We start from the raw sequence: 24,144 nt of genomic DNA, 5'->3' as shown, positions 1-24,144 counted from the left end.
AAACTTTTCGCGTACGCATCACCGCGCAAGAATCGAAATTTCGAATTTCCTTTTACGTTCTGTATAACTGCTATTGATGTGTAATTATACATTAAATAGTTATTGTCATTTGTAATCATTACATGCTTTTCGGTTTCCTTGTGTTACGCGTTACGCATGTAGAAGTTACTAGCATCTGCAAATCGTAGAAGTATACTAGCAACTGCAAATCTACACGAATCCACTTTGCTGCGTTAAGGGGGCTGTACATGGCGTATAAGAATAGCTTCGGGACTGGATGCAGCTCTGTGCAGCCTTCTTGGTAGAAGGAAGAGGTAAGCGTTTGTTAAGACTGTAAGGAAAAAATGTGAGTAAGAGCATAAGCGATGAGAATATGCTTATTTTTAAAAGTTTTGCAATATTTTTTTTATTAAATTAATGCAAATGCTGGATATACATCAACGTTAGTTTTAGTGCATGGATTCTTTGAGTACTGTACGAAAACGAAGAAGTCAAATTTTAATTAGCACCACCATGAGCATTATGCGGCAGTACGATAAATAAGCGACTGCTGTTCCCTGTTACAAGTCGGTAACCTCATTTTGTCCCGCCTGCGTGGCTTCATAAAACACCGGCCGAGCACTCTTCGTGCTGGACCGCGCAAGGCTGGAGCGGGTCGTGTTCCCGTGATAGCGGTGAACGAGCATTGCTGACGGAGCCAAATTGCAGCAGCGTGGGTCGCATTGCCAAACGATGACACAGTGGCAGTCAAGCTGCCACGCGGGGACCATTAACAGCCGGTAGAGGCTGCGATGCGCGATGGGGTGGGGTACACCGTACTCGGTGAGGCTGAACGACGCCTCGTTATCGCCAGCTTAGCCGCCGAACGCACTTTACGGGGCGTTCGTTGCATCTGTGGCATGCCGGCCGCAGCTGTAGCAGTTAAAAATTCTCGTATCGGCAAAGGCGCTGTCTAAATACGAGTACCGCTCTTGTCGTCTAGCAGACACTGGAGATATTGCAACCCGCAATACCCTTGCAGGCAAAATATTCCATTTAGATTCGGAAGGCCGAATCTGCAGCCACCAGCGCTCTAGTAAAGATCGCACAGGCTTTCCGTCATAGAAAGGGTATGCCTTTGCATTTACAAGGGGAGGTCACGACGTTTGGAACGCGGATTTACTTCAAACTTCGTACACTCGTAGTACTCCATGAGGACAACAATATGTGTAAATCCGGGGAGTTTCGTGTCCAAGGAGTACGGGACTCTCATCCTGGTGCTCTTCGAACCACGGACGTACACTGCGAGCTTTGTGACCGTTGCATTGTCCTGCTGGTAGATGCCACCGTGCAGAGGAAAACAAACTGCATGTAGGGGTGGACGTGGTCCCCAAGGATAGATGCATACTTCTGTTGATCCATTGTGCCTTCCTGAATGACGAGATCACTCAGGGAATGCCAACAAAACATTACTTAGACCATAACGCTCCCTCCCCCTGTCTGGACCCTCCCGACAACTGTTGCAGGGTGTTTGTTTACAAACGTTTCACGCTGTACACGCCAACGGCCGCCTGTCATCTGAAAAGGCCACATGTCACCACTCAGTGGACGTCCAGTGCAAATTCCAGCCTTCGTCCCTGATAAACAGCAGCCAGAATGGATGCTGTGGAGGTCAATGCGCAGCAACGTTCGCTGAATGGTCGTTGATGAGACACTGTTGGTACTCTCTTGGTTAATGTAGGTGGCCCACTGCTTAACATTTGTACTTGTATTCGCACACCTCCTCAGCCGTTTTCACCTCTACCATCCATGGCCAAAGATGCACCACAGTTGCCTCGGCGCTGGTTTTGTAAAGCGCCATTTTGCCATGCAGAGTATACTTGAACCACAGCGGCAAGCGATCGATTTACAACCTTGGCCGTTTCGGAAACCCTTTCACCCTTGGCCAGAAAGCTAATGATCACGCCCTTTCGGCCGTCATATAAATCGCTCCGTTTCATCATTATGACAACGACTGCACTGTTTTCGGCGTCCCCCAACACGCTTAATATACACTCTACTTCTAGTGCTGCCACCTGCCACCTGTCAGTGGTTATCGCACGTTGACGTCGTACGTAGGCGGTAGTCATATTAATGTGACTGACTGACTGACTACATGACACTACGGTCCTCCTCAATCACAGATTTCCAATCGTCTCGGTCTTCAGCACGCCTGCGCCACCTCCTCACTCCAACTGCTCTCAGGTCGGCTTCCATATTTTCCGGCCATCTCACATGCGGTCGTCCTCTCCTTCTTCTACCACCAGGACGTCCCATCCATCATCATCTTCTTCGGGAGCCTTTCTTCTGTCATACGCTGTACATGTCCTAACCATCGTACAGGCGGTTGGCGGAATTGGTGAAGGCGGAAAGCCTCGCTCGCGGGGTGAAATCAGAGCTAACTATTTGTAGTATCGTTCCCAGAACCGATCGCGGTCCTCTGGTTTGGAGCCGAGTGGAAGGCTTAAACCAGAGGCTCAGACGATTCTGCGGAGATCTGGGGTGCAAATTTCTCGACCTCCGCTATCGGGTGGAGAAATGTAGGGTCCCCCTGAATAGGTCAGGCGTGCACTACACGCCGGAAGCGGAGTACGTGTGGAGTGCACATGGGGGTTTCTTAGGTTAGAGAATCCCCTCCCTAGGCCCGACAAGACGCCTCCTGAGACGCAGCAAGGTAGGAGTAGGCAAAATGCAACAGGGAATAACAATATTAATGTGCTAATAGTAAACTGCAGGAGCGTCTACAGAAAGGTCCCAGAACTGCTCTCATTAATAAACGGTCACAACGCTCATATAGTACTAGGGACAGAAAGTTGGCTGAAACCAGACGTAAATAGTAATGAAATCCTAAACTCAGATTGGAATGTATACCGCAGAGACAGGCTGGACAGTGAAGGGGGAGGCGTGTTTATAGCGATAAGAAGTGCAATAGTATCGAAGGAAATTGACGGAGATCCGAAATGTGAAATGATTTGGGTGAAGGTCACGGTTAAAGCAGGCTCAGACATGGTAATTGGATGTCTCTATAGGCCCCCTGGCTCAGCAGCTGTTGTGGCTGAGCACCTGAAGGATAATTTGGAAAATATTTCGAGTAGATTTCCCCACCATGTTATAGTTCTGGGTGGAGATTTTAATTTGCCGGATATAGACTGGGAGACTCAGACGTTCATAACGGGTGGCAGGGACAAAGAATCCAGTGAAATTTTTTTAAGTGCTTTATCTGAAAACTACCTCGAGCAGTTAAACAGAGAACCCACTCGTGGCGATAACATATTAGACCTTCTGGTGACAAACAGACCCGAACTATTTGAAAAAGTTAACGCATAACAGGGAATCAGCGATCATAAAGCGGTTACGGCATCGATGATTTCAGCCGTAAATAGGAACATTAAAAAGGATAGGAAGATTTTTCTGTTTAGAAAAAGTGACAAAAAGCAGATTTCAGAGTACCTGTTGGCTCAACACAAAAGTTTTGTCTCAAGTACAGATAGTGTTGAGGATCAGTGGACAAAGTTCAAAACCGTCGTACATAATGCGTTAGATGAGTATGTGCCAAGCAAGATCGTAAGAGATGGAAAAGAGCCACCGTGGTACAACAACCGAGTTAGAAAACTGCTGCGGAAGCAAAGGGAACTTCACAGCAAACATAAACATAGCCAAAGCCTTGCAGACAAACAAAAATTACGCGAAGCGAAATGTAGTGTGAGGAGGGCTATGCGAGAGGCGTTCAATGAATTCGAAAGTAAATTTCTATGTACTGACTTGGCAGAAAATCCTAAGAAATTTTGGTCTTATGTCAAAGCGGTAGGTGGATCAAAACAAAATGTCCAGACACTCTGTGACCAAAATGGTACTGAAACAGAGGATGACAGACTAAAGGCCGAAATACTAAATGTCTTTTTCCAAAGTTGTTTCACAGAGGAAGATTGCGCTGTAGTTCCTTCTCTAGATTGTCGCACAGATGACAAAATGGTAGATATCGAAATAGACGACAGAGGGATAGAGAAACAATTAAAATCGCTCGAAAGAGGAAAGGCCTCTGGATCTGATGGGATACCAGTTCAATTTTACACAGAGTACGCGAAGGAACTTGCCCCCCTTCTTGCAGCGGTGTACCGTAGGTCTCTAGAAGAGCGTAGCGTTCCAAAGGATTGGAAAAGGGCACAGGTCATCCCCGTTTTCAAGAAGGGACGTCGAGCAGATGTGCAGAACTATAGACCTATATCTCTAACGTCGATCAGTTGTAGAATTTTGGAACACGTATTGTGTTCGAGTATAATGACTTTTCTGGAGACTAGAAATCTACTCTGTATGAATCAGCATGGGTTTCGAAAAAGACGGTCATGTGAAACCCAGCTCGCGCTATTCGTCCACGAGACTCAGAGGGCCATAGACACGGGTTCACAGGTAGATGCCGTGTTTCTTGACTTCCGCAAGGCGTTCGATACAGTTCCCCACAGTCGTTTAATGAACAAAGTAAGAGCATATGGACTACCAGACCAATTGTGTGATTGGATTGAGGAGTTCCTAGATAACAGGACGCAGCATGTCATTCTCAATGGAGAGAAGTCTTCCGAAGTAAGAGTGATTTCAGGTGTGCCGCAGGGGAGTGTCATAGGACCGTTGCTATTCACAATATACATAAGTGACCTTGTGGATGACATCGGAAGTTCACTGAGGCTTTTTGCAGATGATGCTGTGGTGTATCGAGAGGTTGTAACAATCGAAAATTGTACTGAAATGCAGGAGGATCTGCAGCGAATTGACGCATGGTGCAGGGAATGGCAATTGAATCTCAATGTAGACAAGTGTAATGTGCTGCGAATACACAGAAAGATAGATCCTTTATCATTTAGCTACAAAATAGCAGGTCAGCAACTGGAAGCAGTTAATACCATAAATTATCTGGGAGTACGCATTAGGAGTGATTTAAAAAGGAATGATCATATAATGTTGATCGTCGGTAAAGCAGATGCCAGACTGAGATTCATTGGAAGAATCCTAAGGAAATGCAATCCGAAAACAAAGGAAGTAGGTTACAGTACGCTTGTTCGCCCACTGCTTCAATACTGCTCAGCAGTGTGGGATCCGTATCAGATAGGGTTGATAGAAGATATAGAGAAGATCCAACGGAGAGCAGCGCGCTTCGTTACAGGATCATTTAGTAATCGCGAAAGCGTTACGGGGATGATAGATAAACTCCAGTGGAAGACTCTGCAGGAGAGACGCTCAGTAGCTCGGTACGGGCTTTTGTCAAAGTTTCGAGAACATACCTTCACCGAAGAGTCAAGCAGTATATTGCTCCCTCCTACGTATATCTCGCGAAGAGACCATGAGGATAAAATCAGAGAGATTAGAGCCCACACAGAGGCATACCGACAATCCTTCTTTCCACGAACGAGACTGGAATAGAAGGGAGAACCGATAGAGGTACTCAAGGTATCCTCCGCCACACACCGTCAGGTGGCTTGCGGAGTATGGATGTAGATGTAGATGTAGATCTTAGCCTTCCAATTTTGACTGAGATGTTGTGGTCACATGTAGTAAGCGTTGCTTCATGCAGTGGAGAATGACAAAACAGAGACACGCCAGCGACCGAGGCGTTGCAAAGTAGGGAGGCACAGATAGCCTTGCTGACAGCAGCAGGCTACCAACAGACTGACGCAAGGACGCACACAGACCGAGCGCCGAGCGAAGCCTGGAGAGTGCTGACTAAGGAGAAGTGAGGCCAGCACGCTAAATTCCGCTGCAATATACTGCAGGACTAATAACAAAAGGCTGCCACCGAGGGTAAAAAACGTCCTCCTGCCGGATATAAATAGTGGAGCGCAGGCAGCAACAGACAGAAGCCATTAGGAAGCAGTTTGGATCTGAGGACGGACGTGGTCCATGTCAGAATGTTCGGTCTTCGTAGGTGACGATTATGGAAGTCTGTTCCAGCTCGCAGGAGTCATCCGTTCGCCGCCAGATGTCAACTTCAGCTCTGGAGGTCGGCCCGAGTTCGGTCGGCACAATGGCTGACTAACTACAGCGAGAACTTCCAGCAGGACCGGCTGCAGTGCGGTCTTGGTCACAGGCGCCGCCGGGGACTGACGCCCGCACCTCACAGCAATCCGGCCTCACGGCGCGTGGTCCGTCCATGACGGGACCTCGCGGACATCGCGACTGACGGCTTCCCAGCCGCCGGTGCAGCAGGCGTCGCCAGCTGACCTCACGGCGACGCGGCTCCATGGGCGTGCCCGTACTGGGGTGCCAGGCGGCGACGAGTTCATCTCAACCACAGGGCATCCTGGCTTCAGCGGAGCACTGGTGGCCTGAGGCTCCCGAGTGCGATCAGCGGTTCGCGTTGCGCGCATTGTCAGAGAATCTACACAGCAGCAGCCAAGTGGAGGGATCCTCAGGGCTGGGCAGTGACGACGAGGGAGAAGTTGTAAAGAAAGTTCAATAAATTATTGTAAAACTCCGCCATCTCTGTCTTTTGCGCAGCCACTGTGTCTGCTGCTAACAAGTGGCGCAGAAGTCGTAACAGAGGTTACCAAATCAGGTTCTTTGTTCAGCGCCCTTATTTCTTCATTAGTCCTAATTCTCCTTATCTCACCTTCTTTTACAGGTCCAAAAATATTCCTCAGCACTTTCCTTTCCTATATATTTAGTTTCTTCTCCAAAACCTCGGTCAGTACCCATACTTCGCTGCCGTACATAAGAACTGGTGTGATCACTGTTTTGTACAGTGTCAGCTTTAGTTTCCTACTAAAATGTCGTGTGACTAGGGTCCGCCGTCGGGTAGATCGTTCGCCAGGTGCAACTCTTTCGATTTAACGCCATTTCGGCGACTTTCGTGTTGATGGGGATGAAATGATGATGATTAGGACAATACAACACCCACTCCCTGAGTGGAGAAAATCTCCGACCCAGCCGGGAGTCGAACCCGGGCCCTTAGGATTGACAGTCTGTCGTGTTGACCACTCAGTTACCGGTGGCGGACTAGGTTCTTACTTTTGAGCATGATATATGGTGCTCCATATTATCTGTCGGCAGTCTTAATTCGATTTGTTATATCTGCCTCCACTTTGTTTTCTGATGTTATTACTGAGCCAAGACAAATAAAGCTATCTACTCTTTGAAAGTTATACCCTCCTAACTGTAGATCATCTGTGTTTCTTCTACCTCTCTCAGTTACCATATACTTAGATTTTGTCTCGCTAATTTCTAAACCAAGGTTCTTGGCAGCGGCTTGAAACTCTTTGAAAGCCGATGTGAGCGCCTCCGTACTTCTTGGAACTTATTACTACATCATCTGCATAGGCTAAAATTTGCAGAAGTCTTTTGTAAATATTGTCTCCTGGGTTTGTCTTTATTGATCTTACAGCATTCTCCAATACCAGGTTGAATAGTACTGGGGATAGTGGGTCTCACTGGGTTTGTCTTTATTGATCTTACAGCATTCTCCAATACCAGGTTGAATAGTACTGGGGATAGTGGGTCTTACTGTCTTAGTCCTTCTTCCGTTGCGAACCATCTCGACAGACATCCCTGAACTTTAACCTGGCTTTTGCTGTTTTCCAGGGTCATCTTATTTAATTTTATTAGCGTCGTAGGAAATTTGAATGTCTGCATTGTTTCCCACAGTGCTGATCTTTTAACTCTGTCATAGGCCTGTTTAAAGTCTATAAAGAGATTTTCTAATCTTACACTATATTCGTAAGTCTTCTCCAGCATCATACGTACTGTAAAGACATGGCCAGCTGTAGACCTCCAAGCTCTAAAACCTGCTTGGTACTCGCCTGGAATCTTTAATGCTCTTCTGCTTATTCCCTCTTGTTATAGCCGTAGAAAGGATTGGATGATACTAATGTGACTGGACCGTGTAGTTCCCTCGGCAGTTGATGCGCGGCGGCCCGGAGCGCCTCCCCTGAGATGAGCACACATTGAGACGCAATATGACTGAATTAAGCTTGTTTTTGTTTACAGTCCCTCTCCGCAAGGGCAACCCGACACCTTTTGAACACACCGTCAAATCTCGGTAACCGAAATTTTTGAAATATCGTATTATAACTCTTCTAGGAATTGGGAAATGTTTGAGTAAATCTTGTGTTTTAAGTCCTCTAAGGAGGCCAATCAACTATCCCTTCAAAGCAGCTTGAAATACTGTCAAAGACACATTGGCAGCGTATGCTCTTGCACTGGGCTGCGTGAAACAACCATAGGTTTTTTCGTTAGTTGTTGACCATTTTCATATATAGTTCAATACAAGAAACTGTCGTTGATTCTTCATGTATACCGTAGTGAATGGAAACCACACACGAACACACAAACAAGCAAACAAACACACACACACACACACACACACACACACACACACACACACACACACACACACACTCACACACAGTATACCGACATGCCATTTCACTCTGTCCGAGCCACGAGTCCTGCTTACGAGGGTATTGGTTTCCGCACAACGCCGGAGACAGCGCTTAGCTCGTATCTGAAACACCCTGGACATCGAGTGGAGTTCTTGTGTTAGTCCATTACGGACAACTAACTGTCGCTTTACGGTTACAGAACAAAATAGCTGTGCCCTATACATACTACGATCCTGGAAACTGCAGTCAACCATGTACGAAGGAAGAAGGGAAGAAGATTAGGTTTACCGTTCCGACGACATCGAGGTCATTAAAGACGGAGCACAAGCTCGGATTGTGTCAAGGATGGGGAAGGAAATCGGCCGTGCCCTTTCAAAGGAACCATACCAGCATTTGCCAGGAGCGATTTAGGGAAATCACGGAACACGTATATATGGGTGGCCGGACGCGCATTTGAGCCGTCACCTCCCGAATGCAATGCGCCACCTCGCTCGGTCCAACCACGTGCAATAAAGCAGTGCGGTGTGCACATTGCGTGTGTAGGGTGATGTACGAGAATACTTGTTCGCTTATCGGCTCACCTCAGAAAACATTTTCTGCATGTTATACTTGGAGCAACACTACTGCCCATTAAAATTGCTACACCAAGAAGAAATGCAGATGATAAACGGGTATTCAATGGACAAATATATTATACTAGAACTGACATGTGATTACATTTTCACGCAATTTGGGTGCATAGATCCTGAGAAATCAGTACCCAGAACAACCACCTCTGGCCTTCATACGCCTGGGCATTGAGTCAAACGGAGCTTGGATGGCGTGTACAGGTACAGCTGCCCATGCAGCTTCAACACGATACCACAGTTCATCAAGAGTAGTGACTGGCGTATTGTGACGAGCCAGTTGCTCGGTCACCATTGACCAGTCGTTTTCAATTGGTGAGAGATCTGGAAAATGTGCTGGCCAGGGCAGCAGTCAAACATTTTCTATATCAAGAAAGGCCCGTACAGGACCTGTAACATGCGGTCGTGCAGTGCATTATCCTGCTGAAATGTAGGATTTTGCAGGGATCGAATGAAGGGTAGAGCCAGGGGTTGTAACACATCTGAAATGTGACGTTCACTGTTCAAAGTGCCGTAAATGCGAACGAGAGGTGACCGAGACGTGTAACGAATGGCACCCTATACCATCACACCACGTCATACCCCAGTACGGCGATAACGAATACACGCTTCCAGTGTGCGTTCACCGCGATGTCGCCAAACACGGATACGACCATCATGAAGCTGTAGACAGAACCTGGATTCATCCGAGAAAATGACGCTTTGCCATTCGTGCACCCGGGTTCGTCGTTGAATACACCATCGCAGGCGCTCCTGTCTGTGATGCAGCGTCAAGGGTAACCACAGCGATGGTCTCCGAGCTGATAGTCCATGCTGCTGCAAACGTCGTAGAACTGTTCGAGCAGATGGTTGTTGTCTTGCAAACGTCACCATCTGTTGACTCAGGGATCGATCCGTTTCAGCCATGCGGATAAGATGCCTGTCATCTCGACTGCTAGTGATACGAGGCCGTTGGGATCCAGCATGGCGTTCCGTATTACCCTCCTGAATCCACCAATTCCATATTCCGCTCACAGTCATTGGATCTCGACCAACGCGAGCAGCAATGTCGCGATACGATAAACCGCAATCGCGATAGGCTACAATCCGACCTTTATCAAAGTCGGAAACGTGATGGTACGCATTTCTCCTCCTTACACGAGGCATCACAAGAACGTTTCACCAGGCAACGCCGGTCAACTGCTGTTTGTGTATGGAAAATCGGTTGGAAACTTTCCTGATGTCAGCATGTTGTAGGTGTCACGACCGGCGCCAGCCTTGTGTGAATGCTCTGAAAAGCTAATCATTTGCATATCACAGCATCTTCTTCCTGCCGGTTAAATTTCGCGTCTGTATCACGTCATCTTCGTGGTATAGCAATTTTCATGGCCAGTAGTGTATTGCGGTATCCTTTCCACAGTAATGATTTGCACCAACTCCAACTCTTTTGCAACTGAATAAACTGCAATCCAACTCATATTTTGATAGTTACAGAAAAACTACATACGGCTGTCGTTCCCTGCTCACAATTTGTGTCGTAATAACGTCCGCTATGCACAGATGCGCCATCGAATACTGTCGCTTGTTTTAGTAATGCTTCTACCGACCGCAAAATCCTAGATAAAGTCAGCTCGGCGTACGCATGACGAGCCGGAATGCGGCTGAGAGAGACCAGATGGTGAGAGCAGCTGCGGCACTGGATGGAACAGTCTGCTTAAAAAAGCAGAATGCGCGCGGCATGAAAACCTCGCTCCATCTGCTGAGTCCAGCGACGGAGGCTTCCTCCGCAGTTTTGCAGCAGTTTAATTTCGAGTGGAAGTCAGATGTGAGGAGAGCGTGTTCTATTAAGCAAACAGTTTTCCAGGTAATGTCTCTAATTGCGTACAGGTGCACACAGCTGAGATACAGCTAGGATCCCGTTGGCACAATCCCTTGTGTTACGAGTCTAAACTCTAAAAAGCGAGTTAATTAACAATATATTCACCTATAACATTTGCATTCCTGTGCTTCGCAACCTTTGCATAAGCTTCCTCATACTGATGAGAGATGTTAACGCATTTTTTGTGGTCGTATACGAAGCCATGATAAAGATAATATTAAACTAGAAGATGATGTTCTAGAGCAGGTTGAGAACTTCAGTTATCTGAGGAGCACAATCTCTGACGACAATAAATGTATCACAGATATAAAAAGAAGAATAGCCTTCGCAAAGCAAGCTTTCCAAAATAAAAGGAATTTACTAACAGACAATTATATAAGCCTAGAAAGCAGGAACAAATTTGCCAAAAATTTTGTCTGCTGTGTCTTACCATACGAATGTGAAGTGTGGACTCTGGGAAAGACAGAGAAAAAGAGACTGGAAGCAATGGAAATGTGGATATGGAGAAGAATGATGAAAACAAGCAGGGTAGATAGAAAAAGTAATGAAAAGGTCTTAAGAGAAGTGAATGAGAAAAGAACGCTGCTAAATTATATAGGAAGAAGAAAATCAAAAATGATAGGGCACATAACGAGACACAACCAGTTCCTAAAGAATGTATTTGAAGGAAAAGTTTTATGGGAAAAAACCAAGAGGCAGGCCAAGAGCAACGTATTTTAGTAACATCAAACAAGAAAATGGCTCTGAGCACTACGCGACTTAACTTCTGAGGTCATCGGTCGCCTAGAACTTAGAACTACTTAAACCTAACTAATCTAAGGACATCACACACATCTATGCCCGAGGTAGGATTCGAACCTGCGACCGTAGCGGTCGCTCGGTTCCAGACTGCAGCGCCTAGAACCTCACGGCCACTCCGGCCGGCGTCAAAGAAGATATGGGGATATAATCGTATGAAGAATTGAAGAGGATGACAATGGAGAGAGGGATGTGGCTAAATCGACAAGGCATAGCCTTTGGTTTATTGTGATGATGATACGAAGCCATGGCAAAATAAAAGTCCATCGTTTACCGTATCGTTTGGAGGAAAATTTAGGTCCCCTCTATTCCAAAACGAATCCAATGTCTGACTGTGTGCCCCCATAGCTAAGTTGTGACGTGAAGAATGTAAATTATACCGCGATAGACCGAAGATGGGAATGCAGACTTTTTTTGGTGAATCTCAAAACATATGAAAAACGTCGGTGAATGACCGAGTATTTGGTTACATCCTTATACATTTAGACCATCACCGGTGTATATCGACAAACGCAGATACACTTTGGTGGAGGAGGAAACGAGGAGCCGATGTCAAGACAGAGGCGACACACTGTCGCCAAATCATTTGTTCTGCCGAGATTGAGATCATGTGGCATCTACACTGACGGAAAGCAAAAGATAATTAATTTAGAGCAACAAAATTCCGTGAAAACATATGTGTAGTTAACATATGTAAGTGATTAACATTTTAAGATCACGGGTTAATGTAACCGAGAGTAAAGCCACTGTAAATGTGAAATGCTGGTTCATTAATAACCGGTATGTCCGCCGGAACGTTGCATGCAAGCATGCAAACGTGTATGTATTGTGTTGTGCAGGTGGCGGATATCACTTTGCGTAATGGAGTTCCATGCCTGTTGCACCAGGTCCGTCAATACAGGGACTGTTAGTGCTGTTTGTGGGTGACACTGGAGGTGTCGTCCGATGATGTCCCATATGTGCTCGATTGGAGGCAGATCCGGTGTTCGAGCATGCCAAGGCAGCATGACGACAGCCTGTAGAGCATGTTGGGTTACAACAATGGTATATGGGCGAGCGTTATCCTGAAACTTCCTGGCAGATTAAAACTGTGTTCGGAGCGAGACTCGAACTCGGGACCTCTGCCTTTCGCGGGCAAGCACTCTACCAACTGAGCTACCCAAGCACGACTCACGCCCCGTCCTCACAGCTTTACTTCCGCCAGTATCTCGTCTCCTACCTTCCAAACTCTCGGTCCGGCACACAGTTTTAACCTACCAGGAAGTTTCATATCAGCGCACACTTCGCTGCAGAGTGAAAATCTCATCCTGGAAACATCCCCTAGGCTGTGGCTAAGCCATGTCTCCGCAGTATCCATTCTTTCAGGAGTGCTAGTCCTGCATGGTTCGCAGGAGAGCTTCTGTAAAGTTTGGAAGGTAGGAGACGAGGTACTGGCGGAAGTAAAGCTGTGAGGACGGGGCGTGAGTCGTGCTTGGGTAGCTCAGTTGGTAGAGCGCTTGCCAGCGAAAGGGAAAGGTCCCGAGTTCGAGTCTCAGTCCGGCACACAGTTTTAATCTGCCAGGAAGTTTCATATCAGCGCACACTCCGCTGCAGAGTGAAAATCTCATTCTGAGCGTTATCCTGTTGGAAAACACCCTATATAATGGTGTTCATGACTGACAGCACGACAGGTCGAATCACCAGACTGACGTACAGATTTGCACTCAGAGCGCGTGGGATAAACAGTAGAGTGCTCCTGCTGTCATACGAAATTGCAACCCAGAGCATAACTCCAGATGTAGGTCCAGTGTGTCTAGCACGCAAACAGACTGGTTGCAGGCCCTCAATTAGCCTCCTCCTAAATCTCACCTGACCATCACTGGACCGAGGCAGAACCAGCTTTCATCGCAAAACACAACAGACCTCCAATAAGCTCTCGCTGGATACCACTGAAGTCGAAAATGACACTGGTTTGGGGTCAGTGGAACGTACACTGCAGAGCGTCTGGCTCGGAGCTGTCCTCGTAGTAACCACTTTGTTCCCTGTGTCACTGTGGTGCCAACTGCTGCTCAGACTGCTGCTGCAGACGCAGTTCGATGCGCCAGAGCCATACGCCGAACATGGTGGCCTTCCCTCTCTGTAATGTCACGTGGCCGTGTGGAGCCTGGTCTTCTTGACCACCTTTGCCAGCAGTCACGTACAGTGGTTACATTTCTGCCAAGTCTTTCCGCAGTGTCGTAGAAGGAACATCCAGCTTCTCGTAGCCTTATTAAACGACCTTGTTCATACTCAGTGAGAGGTTGATAATGCCGTCTTCGACGCTTTGAAGGCATTCTTGAGTAACACCAAATAACCACGTCCAATCTCAAAGGTAACTAACGCTCACAACCTTGACGGTGTGTATTTAAGGTAGACCTGATTTGCATCCTCCAAGTGGCGCTAATTGCGCTTTCTTACGCGGTTGGGGTGACATTTAAATGGACATCATCTCTGAGACGTAGAAACGCCTTTCGTTTACGTCGCATAAACGCTTGGTGTTCCGATTTTTTTCCAGTCAGTGTATTTGCCGTATTCGGGAACACGTTGCTTGTCATTCTTAGCCGGCCGGTATGGCTAAGCGGTTCTAGGCGCTTCAGTCTGGAACCGCGCGACCGCTACGGTCGCAGGTTCGAATCCTGCCTCGGACATGGATGTGTGTGATGTCCATAGGTTAGTTAGGTTTAAGTAGTTCTAAGTTCTAGGCGACTGATGTTAAGTCCCTTAGTGCTCAGAGCCAGTAAAAGACAACTGCCATGATGGAAACAGTGAGCGCTCCTTTGGGTGCAGAAAATGGAATAATTTGACGTGACGCGCGACTGGGCTGTAGTCAGACCTTGTTGTATTGGTCGTATGTGTTTACAGGATACTCCATCTCCGAGGTCGACCCGACCCGGCATTGGCGTTTCTAGTACCAACGTGTCGACCTGGTGTACCGCGAATTTCACGCATTGGGGAAACTGCTGCTGGCGGAGATAGCTGCATACGCGGAAACGTGTTATTGACAGGAGCCGCCGCTGATTGTCACGGACTGTAACAGCGGACATACGGACAGCTCCGCAGTAAATCAGTAAATCTGTCACCAGTGGCATGCTGGACGACAACAACCAGTGAGCAGTCATATCACTCAAGACGTCCTCTTCACTATGGAATACACCGCATGTTATGGGGCTCAGAGATTAACATGGGCCAAGGAACACGGCCAATGGACGCTTGAAGCATGAAGAAAGGACGTATGGACTTCACGAGGTGCGGCAGAATACCCGGATGGAAGAGTATGAAGACATCGAAACCATACAGGGCGATGCATCCTGCTTGCTGTCGAGGCAATATGCATCACTTAGTGGAGTAAGCTCAATGGACAAAATGATAGTAACCCCCTGGAGAAATCACGCTATTACCGAGTAACACCTTGATAACCATCTCAGTTCTATGAGTAAGAGATTCCACAAGTTTCTCAGGTATGCATCTTGAACCACACATTCATGATTAGATCCTGTAGCATTAACAGAATATGGGCAGTTTGATTGCTACATTTCACTCGCTGTTCCAAGTAGAGGAAAGAAAACGAGAACGACACACCACGAAGGAATTAACCGAATGCGACGGAAATCGGTAGGTGTCATGAACAGGTAAAAACAAATGATGATAGTATCAAACAAATTTGATGATCTGTTGAAGAGATAAAGCTTCACAAACTGAACAAGTCAATAATACGCTGGTCCACCGCTGCCCTTATGCAAGCAGTTATTCGGCTTGGCATTGACTGAAGGAGTGTTTGGATATCCTCCTGAGGTATATCGTGCCAAATCCTGTCCAATTGGCGCATTAGGTCATTTATTTATTTCATTTCATTAATAGTACAGAGTAACCCACTGCATTGAAATGTAAGATGGGTCGGATGCTTCTGAATTTATAATAGCAAAGACTTCTCATTGATACAGTCTTACTGGTATACAGTTGTTAATGCTTTTTTAAAAATAATATGAAGAACATAATATATAAAGATTTCTCTGAGGTTACAGCGAATTGAATGCTTAACAGTTGTTAAAATGGTTCCATGTAATTTGTTACTACCTAGTTGATGAGAATATAAATTACACAATGCAAATGTCAAAGAAAAATAAAAGAAAGAAAATGTAACACAATGAACGTGGTTAAGAATAATTTGTAATATAGAGAGAGCATGTTGGTTAGTAATGGCCTATTTCTATTTCAGATGAGGTCTCGGTACAACCTCGAGCTATTCTCATCTGAAATGGTTGGCGCTGTGTATGTTTACACAGATTAAATGCTGTTTGAGCACTTCATACATGGAATACATGAATTTTAGCTTCACATGAGAAATACACTTATGTTTGTGACTTGTTAATTGAAATAGAATATACTTCATTGCCACTTGAATGCATTATTCCTTAAATAACTTAATACATTTCTGATATATGAAATTCATTGATCATAATAGCTTTGAATAGATAAGAGAATATATTTCTGTCTGCACACAATAAGACGAGAAATACATTACTGCTTGTGTGCAGTATACTTAAAACACTATACAGGATGTCACTGGGGAGGAGGAGCCTCAGAATAAAAGTTCTTCGAGCTTTCTCCTCCCAAGCGACATTACCTTATTACTACAGTCTTAGTATGTGGTGCCGGTGTTTATTTGTTTTGTGACTGTTGTGTTGTTTGTGACTGGGTTGTGGCACGCAGTGTCATACATTGTTGGTTTTGGTCCTTTACATGTTGATCCCTTCTGAGTCATGTTCACTTAGTGTTTCTCCCTCGGTTTCGGAATCTGTGGTCGTGTTTGTGTCCTCCCATGTGGTTTGTTGTGTTGTTTGTGATTGTCTACGCCTCCTTCCATATGGGTTTTGGCGCTTGTATTCTTCGTGCAGAGTGTTCGATACAATATCGGCTACGCTATTTATTGTGTTCCAGTCATCGGGATTACGTATTATTGCGGCGATGTCATTGTCATTCCGTATAGGTCTCGCTAATGCTAGCGTGTTGCACAGCAGTGTGGCATGTTCTGGTGTCCCAGTGTCTCTGCAGACGCATAATTCAACGTTAGTTAGTCCCACACGGTTAAAATGTACCGGATACGGCCCGTGGCTTGTCAGGAAATGGACCATCCCCCGGCTTGGGTCGACATGTTTCAGTTGTAGTCTTTCGTGTACATCAGGAAAGAAAGAGTGTACTCGGCGTCCCTTATCAGATGCATCCCACTCTCTCTGCCATGTTTTAATCGTTCGGCATCTTACATCGTCAGAGTCCCGAGATGGTTGGAGCGCTCTGCCCATAACGCTCCAAACGTTGTCAAGTGCGGAGAGATGCGGCGACCTTGCTGGCCAAAGTAGGGTTTGGCAAGCACGAAGACAAGCGGTAGAAACGTTCGCCGTGTGCGGACGGGCATTGTTTTGATGAAATGTCAGACCGAGATCGCTTACCATGAAGGTCAACCAAACGGAGCGTAGAGTAGCGTCGATGAATGCTGCTGTGCTGTAAGGGTGCCCTAGATGACAACCAAAGGGGTTCTGCTATGAAAAGAAATGGCACTCCAGACAGTCAGGTTGATGTCCCACCGCTGTGCAGGGTGTCTCCAGAGGCAGCTTGGGCTTGGAATATCATTGAATGGAGTAGAATCGTCTTCAATGATGAGTCCCATTTCGAACTGAATATCGATATGTCTGGAGATGTCCCAGACAGTGGTGGGATACCAAACTACCTGTTGCCCTCCATACGGACTGACAGCCAGGAGTGATGGTCTGGGGTGCCATTTCTATTCACAGCAGGATCCTTTTGGTTGTTACTCGCGGCACCCTTACAGCACAGCGGAACGTCGAGGATATTCTATGCCCCGTTTTGCTGCCATCCTGGGCTTACATTTCAGCAAGATAATGCCTGCTCGCATACGGCGAGCGTTTCTACGGCTTGTCTTCGTGCTTGCCAAACCCTACCTTGGACAGCAAGGTCGCCCGACCTCTCCCTGATTCAGAACATTTGGAACAGTATCGGGCAGGGTCCTCCAATCAGCTCGGGATGTTGACTATCCAATGCGCCAGTTTCATAGAATTTGGAACGATTTCCCTCAGGAAGACATCCAACAACTCTTTCAATCGACGCCAAGCCGAATAACTGCTTGCAAGTGGTCCAGAGGTGGATCAACACGTTTCTTACTTGCTCACTTTCTGAAACTCTTTCTCTTTATTGAAATTGTAATTGTTTGTTTGTCTGTGCATGTACATCACGTGTACCGTTTACGTCCCATTGGGATAAATTCTTTCTGGTGCGTCATTATTTTGCCTCAGAGTGTATACTGATGAGCCAAAACATTATGACCACCTGCCTAATAGCTCGTTTGTTCGTCTTTGGAACGAAGTACATCACTTATTCTGCGTATCAGGAATTCGTGGAGGTATGTGGCATTAGATATCTACGCACAGTTCATGTGATTCGCGTAAATAACAGGCCGCTGATTTGCGTAAGCAGTGATGGCGCCTGATAGCGACCCAGATGGGCTCCACAGGTTTTATATCAGGAGACTTTGGTCGCCGAGACTTCAACGTGATTTCACTTTAATACTCCTCAGACCGTTGTAGCACGGTTCTGGCTCCGAGACACGGACAATTATACTGCTGAAAGGTGACATCGCCGTCGGGCAAGATATCAAGCATGAAGCGATGCAGGTGGTTCGCAGCTGTCAGTGTCACTTCGATTACTGCCACAGGTCTCATGTAAGCACAGGAGAATGTGTCCCATAGCGTAATACTGCTCCCACCACCCCGTGTGCGTGGCGCGCTGCACTTTTCCAGCCGCCGTTCACCTCAAAAAAATGTTCAAATGTGTGTGAAATCTTATGGGACTTAACTGCTAAGGATTCCCGGCGGGGTCAGGGATTTTCTCTGCCTCGTGATGACTGGGTGTTGTGTGCTGTCCTTAGGTTAGTTAGGTTTAAGTAGTTCTAAGTTCTAGGGGACTGATGACCATAGATGTTAAGTCCCATAGTGCTCAGAGCCATTTGAACCATTTAACTGCTAAGGTCATCAGTCCCTAAGCTTACACATTACTTCACCTAAAGTATCCTAAGGACAAACACACACACACACATGCCCGAAGGAGGACTCGAGCCTCCGCCTGGACCAGCCGCACAGTCCATGACTGCAGCGCCTTAGACCGCTCCTTTCACCTCAATGACAGCGTTTGTGGAGACGACTATCGACCTAATGCAGCAAAAATGTGATTCACCCGAAGAGCCGACACGTTTTCATTGAGGGACGGTCCGATCCCGATGGTCCCATGTCCACAGAAATTGTACTGACGATGTCGTTGTGTCGACATGTCAACACGTAGGGATAGTGTGCTGCAGACCTCCATGTTCAACAATGTACGATGAACGATGTGCTCCAACCAGCACTGTGCTCTTTCGGCAGAGATGCCACAGATCTGTCCTATTGTACAGAGCCGACAGGCCTGTGTGAAAAGTCGTGGACGTCCAACCATTTAGGGCCTAGTGGTAGTTTCACTGTCCTGCCTCTTTCCACAGATGCTCACGACAGTAGCACGTGAACATTCGACCAGCTTAGCCGTTTTCGAGATACTCGTTCACTGGTTCCGCGGAATAATAATCTGCTCTTTGTCAAAGTCACTTATCTGAATAGATTTCCCCATTTGCAGCCCATATCTTCACTACGGCGATCCCCCGTCCGTGTCTGTTCCTCTTACACACTTCTGTTACCTCGTCACGTGCCCGCAACGCCACTAGATGGCATCCACCATTGCGGTGGGTAGCAAATGGTTCAAATGGCTCTGAGCACTAGAGGACTTAACATCTGAGGTCATCAGTCCCCTAGAACTTAGAACTACTTAAACCTAACTAACCTAAGGACATCACACACATCCATGCCCGAGGCAGGATTCGAAACTGCGACCGTAGCGGTCGCTCGGTTCCAGACTGTAGCGCCTAGAACTGCTCGGCCACTCCGGCCGGCGCGGTGGGTAGCAGTCATAATGTTTTGGATCATCAGTGTATGTGGATTTCCTACCACCGAAGAAGGCGAAAAGTCATCCATCATAGGGCAATGTTATTCTGAGGGATTTTAGGGCCTGCCACTGCGTGGTGTTAACAGATTATGTTTGTAAGGGGCAAACGATCTGAGGAGCATACTACAGAAATCTCCAACATACTGGTTCGTTGGGCCGTCAAGTTTTGGCTCATCCGCGTATCTACTGACTGCATCCTCTTTCTTCGGTTAAATAAACCGTTGCGTGGCAAGTATCTTCATGACGATGTGATTTTCTGGGTGGAACGTTTCCTGAACATCCAAAATGCAGGCTTCTGCCGCCAAGATCTTCGCCCAGTCGACCATCGCTGACACAAATGTGTCACCGTTTTAGGGTGAATATGTAGAGGACTGACACAATTACCAAGTTTCCCAGTCGCCGCTAGAGTTTTTCGAGATGACATTTACCACTTTGGAGACAGGCCACTAAGAAGAATATCGAGTCTAGAAAAGCGGTCGCTTATACTGTTATTTAAACCGTTACTGGCATGTATGTAATTGATGGATCTTCAGGGGTTGCACATACTAAAAAAAGGGCAAGCCTTAAGATTTATTTTCATATTAACCCTGCATCTTTGATGGACTAAAAATTTTAAAATAATGATGACAGAAACTGTAATTATCCTTCCAAAAAAGAAAAGAGTGAGGTGAGTTATAGAGCAATTTGTTCCTCTTGAGCTTCCACAATTTCCTGCTCACTAAACAAACATGACGTATTTGTTGCGAAATTACTGCAACTGCGAAAACTTACAAGTACACGCACGAAATTATGCCAGTGCGTTCACAATGGCTCACAGGGGGACCTTACAGTCTCGGAAATTCATTTCGGGACGAGACTTCGCACGTTAGTAGTATACCTCAAATATGTCCTTCCACATCCATCAATAAAAGTTGTAAAGGTCACTAGCCAAAAGATTCAGAGGAAAAGGACTCTACAGTTTTACAAGCAGCTCGTATACCTGTGAATTTATACGCTATGGCAGCACAGCAAAATGGCTGCACGTGCAGCAGCCTCGATTGCGCCATTGGTGATCCAGGTTCGATCTTCCCTTTGTGTAACTTTTATTTTTTCATTGTTTTAAAAATTATAACAACTTCTAAATAAAGTTAATGATCTAAAGTAACACCACTGTAATCATAAAGAATTTCCATTTATAACAAGACTGTTACAGCTAATTAACAAAAAATGTGAATAAAAATTAATATTTTATTTTTAAAAAGTTGAATAATTTGAAAAGTGTTTTTAATAGAGGTAAAATGAAGCTTTAATTACCACTAAACAAAATTTTGGGTAGGTTTTATTTACATATAAATTTTTTTACAATATCGTCTTTATTTGTCAATTTTGTATTTTACGTCCAAGCCTCAGAATGATAATTATGATAAAACGATAGAAAAAAAATATTTTGACTTCTTGCTCAGTTTATGAAGGGCGATTGTTTACACGAACAATCTATTTTTAAAGCTCTGTAGGAAAACATACTCCGTTAACATTCATGGAAGCTTCTCTTTGATCAGAAAGTCTGGGAGAGTACCAGGCACAACGGATCATTTAATTAAAAATTAGTGATGAGAATTGATTGTGCACTACTGATTGTCTTTTTATAGTCTTTATGGGAATTTATTTATTATTGTCAATCAGGTAAGCGCAATTGTGTCTACGCTTTATTAGATTTTTTACCTGTCTATAAAGAGAGATGATGTAAGGTTGAACAAGAGGGGTCCATTTCATAGGAATCACATTAATCGTACATGTCGGTGAATTCTCATCATCCAGAAAGATTTCGTCGTATAACTGAGGCTTTGCTTGTCCTCCCCTAGAGTCAATAATTAATAAAACAGTTCTCTTCCCACATAGTACTTCAAATAATCGTTGAGATTGTCAGTATAGAGTCCTGTCATTGGCTTCCCATATTTAGAAGATATTATTTTAGGTCATTAACTTAATTTAAAAGTTGTTATAATTTTTAACACAGTTAAAAAGACAAAGTTAAAAGTTTACTGAAGGTGCAACTGAACATGGCTCGCCCGCGTGGCAATCGAGACTGCTTAAACTGCAGCCATTTTGCTGTGTTCCCAGGGCGTATAAATTGACGGGTACATGACCTGCGCGTAAAATTTCAGAGCCCTTTTTCTTGGAATCTTCCGGCTGGCCCACTTTACAATCTTTATGGTGGACACCCTTGAGGTATATTACCAACCTGCGAAGACTTATCCCCAAGCGAATCTCCGAGACCGTGCGAAATACCCTTAGACTTAAAGAAGAATATAATAATTCCAATCCCAAAGAAAGCAGGTGTTGACAGATGTGAAAATTACCGAACTATCAGTTTAATAAGTAACGGCTGCAAAATACTAACGCGAATTGTTTACAGACGAAAGGAAAAACTGGTAGAAGCTGATCTCGGGGAAGATCAGTTTGGATTCCGCAGAAATCGCATGACCACCTGTCTCAGTTCCACTGCCGACAACTCCTAGTTAGTTAAGTATCCAGTTGTTCGTTTCGTTCACTGTGCTCGCCCATTTTACATGTGTTCCAAACTGTTCTTGCACTTGGGTTATTGAGCGTCCACGACCGGTAATGAAAAAGTATTTTATACTTACGTAAATTACATACAAATTACGTTGTATGCAATAGGTGCGTCTTTTCAGGTAACAAAAGGGCATATCAGCTCACCTCATTATATCGATGAACAGCAGAAGACATACTTATAACAAGGCAAGTTTTTTTTTGTTATTCATATATTTTTTGGTTTCATCGACTTGATTTTGCAACTAAGTTTCAATAATTTGCTTAATTTTTAGTGTAAGAAAATTCATATGAAACGATTTTCGTGTATCTTTCATATACAAAATATTACATTTAGGAAGGCTCTAATTATTTTTAAGTTTGGTTGTTTCCAATTTGCATTACCTGCTAGTTTGGTTTCTTTGAAAAAAAAAAAGTGGGTTGTGGGTCATTTTGGCTCAGTAGGAAAAACGGTGCCTCTCCATTTGAAAAGACATAGATTGCCATAAAATCGTATTTACTTATTATCTCAAAAACATTTGTTCAGAAGGAGCGTTCAAACCAAAAGCTTTATTACTGCGAACTCAATTATTATTATTATTATTGTTGCATTAACTTTAATAATGCAACATAAAAACCTAATTTTTACTAAGTGTGTGACGCAAGTATGATGAGAAAACCACATTTTATTTTATGCTTCCATAAAGTCTACTTCGCCTACGAACTCAGAGACAACGTGAAGTATATGTAGCGTGTAAACGATTATTGTTTACAACGTAGCATAGCTATGAAGTCGAAACGAAGAATCTTATACAAGACACTTGTGGTCTATTAAATTGGGAAACAGTCACTAAAAGGTTTACAAGACTACATGTGCTATAGCACATGCGCGTCGCGTGAGATTTTCATGTTCTCTTCTCCAGCTCTCTACACATCGTCATCGATTGTTTCGCAATTGTTGCTTGCATTAGCTTGTTATTTCTTCACTGCCTAATTATTACATGTTTGTCTGTTTGTTGTATCTGCTCGTAACGGGCAACACATCGTCCGTAATTGGCGAGCAATCTTTACTCGGGGCCGGTTTTCCGTGTGCCATCCTATATCATTTTCCTGCGATCAGCCACACAACGCCAGAGTTGGCTAAACGAGAGGTTCTGCAGAATTACAGAAATGACTTCTAAAAGTGTGTAAGAATTCTGTAATGAATAAAAACTCTCTACTCCAGGGGGAGGCAAGTGCCCCCTCTTGGCGCCCTCCATCCTTCAGTCACCTACACTACTAGTTTTCAGTTTTTCATAAGAACCATATACGAAGCACAAATGAACGGTGAACGAGTAAAAATGAACGGTTCCCAAAAAAGAACGATTAGCAGTGAACTAGTTCCCAAGGATGAACGAGTCTGCCCATCTCTAGCGTGGAGGGTAAAAATCGTAGAGGGAGACCAAGAGATCAAACCAGTCTCCGGACTGAAGACCACAATAACAACAACAACAACAAGGTCCTCTTGTCAGCCATTCACGGCAGCAGCTCTTAGGTTCGTTAATGCGACTTTCGAAATAATTCTATAAACTGACAACAGATGGCAGCACCAGACAGGGCTAGGTAACGAGACAGTACATTGTTCTCGTCCAGTTTCCGAGTGATAGATGGCTCTCGCGTCGAGAAAATCGCAGCCTGACCTATACCTTATGAGTGGCCGTCGTAAACCGCCACGGGCAATGGCCGTGTGGCGTAATATTATTAGCTGGAGTGTCCGGCACGCGGCGGCGGCGCCCTTGATGTCAGTGAGGCCTGTCCAGCCGCGTCGCGCGCCATCTGCGGGCGGTCCCTGGCAGACTAGCAGATAAACTGTCGCCCGCAGCGGCGCGCGCTCTGGAGCCGAGCGGGCTGC

General features: G+C 45.5%; 1 protein-coding gene and 1 non-coding gene across 2 annotated transcripts in view; both read right to left on the bottom strand.

The window, feature by feature from the left end:
• Positions 1-24,144, bottom strand: part of LOC126484972 (neural-cadherin-like) — a 431,022-nt gene that overhangs the window by 375,318 nt on the left and 31,560 nt on the right. The window lies entirely within an intron of this gene.
• Positions 12,758-12,831, bottom strand: Trnas-cga (transfer RNA serine (anticodon CGA)). The gene has a single exon. It is a non-coding gene; the product is annotated as a tRNA-Ser (tRNA).

The sequence above is a fragment of the Schistocerca serialis genome, chromosome 6, assembly GCF_023864345.2.
Source record: "Schistocerca serialis cubense isolate TAMUIC-IGC-003099 chromosome 6, iqSchSeri2.2, whole genome shotgun sequence".
Classification (NCBI taxonomy): domain Eukaryota; kingdom Metazoa; phylum Arthropoda; class Insecta; order Orthoptera; family Acrididae; genus Schistocerca; species Schistocerca serialis.
This window is presented reverse-complemented; position numbering and strand designations above follow the sequence as displayed.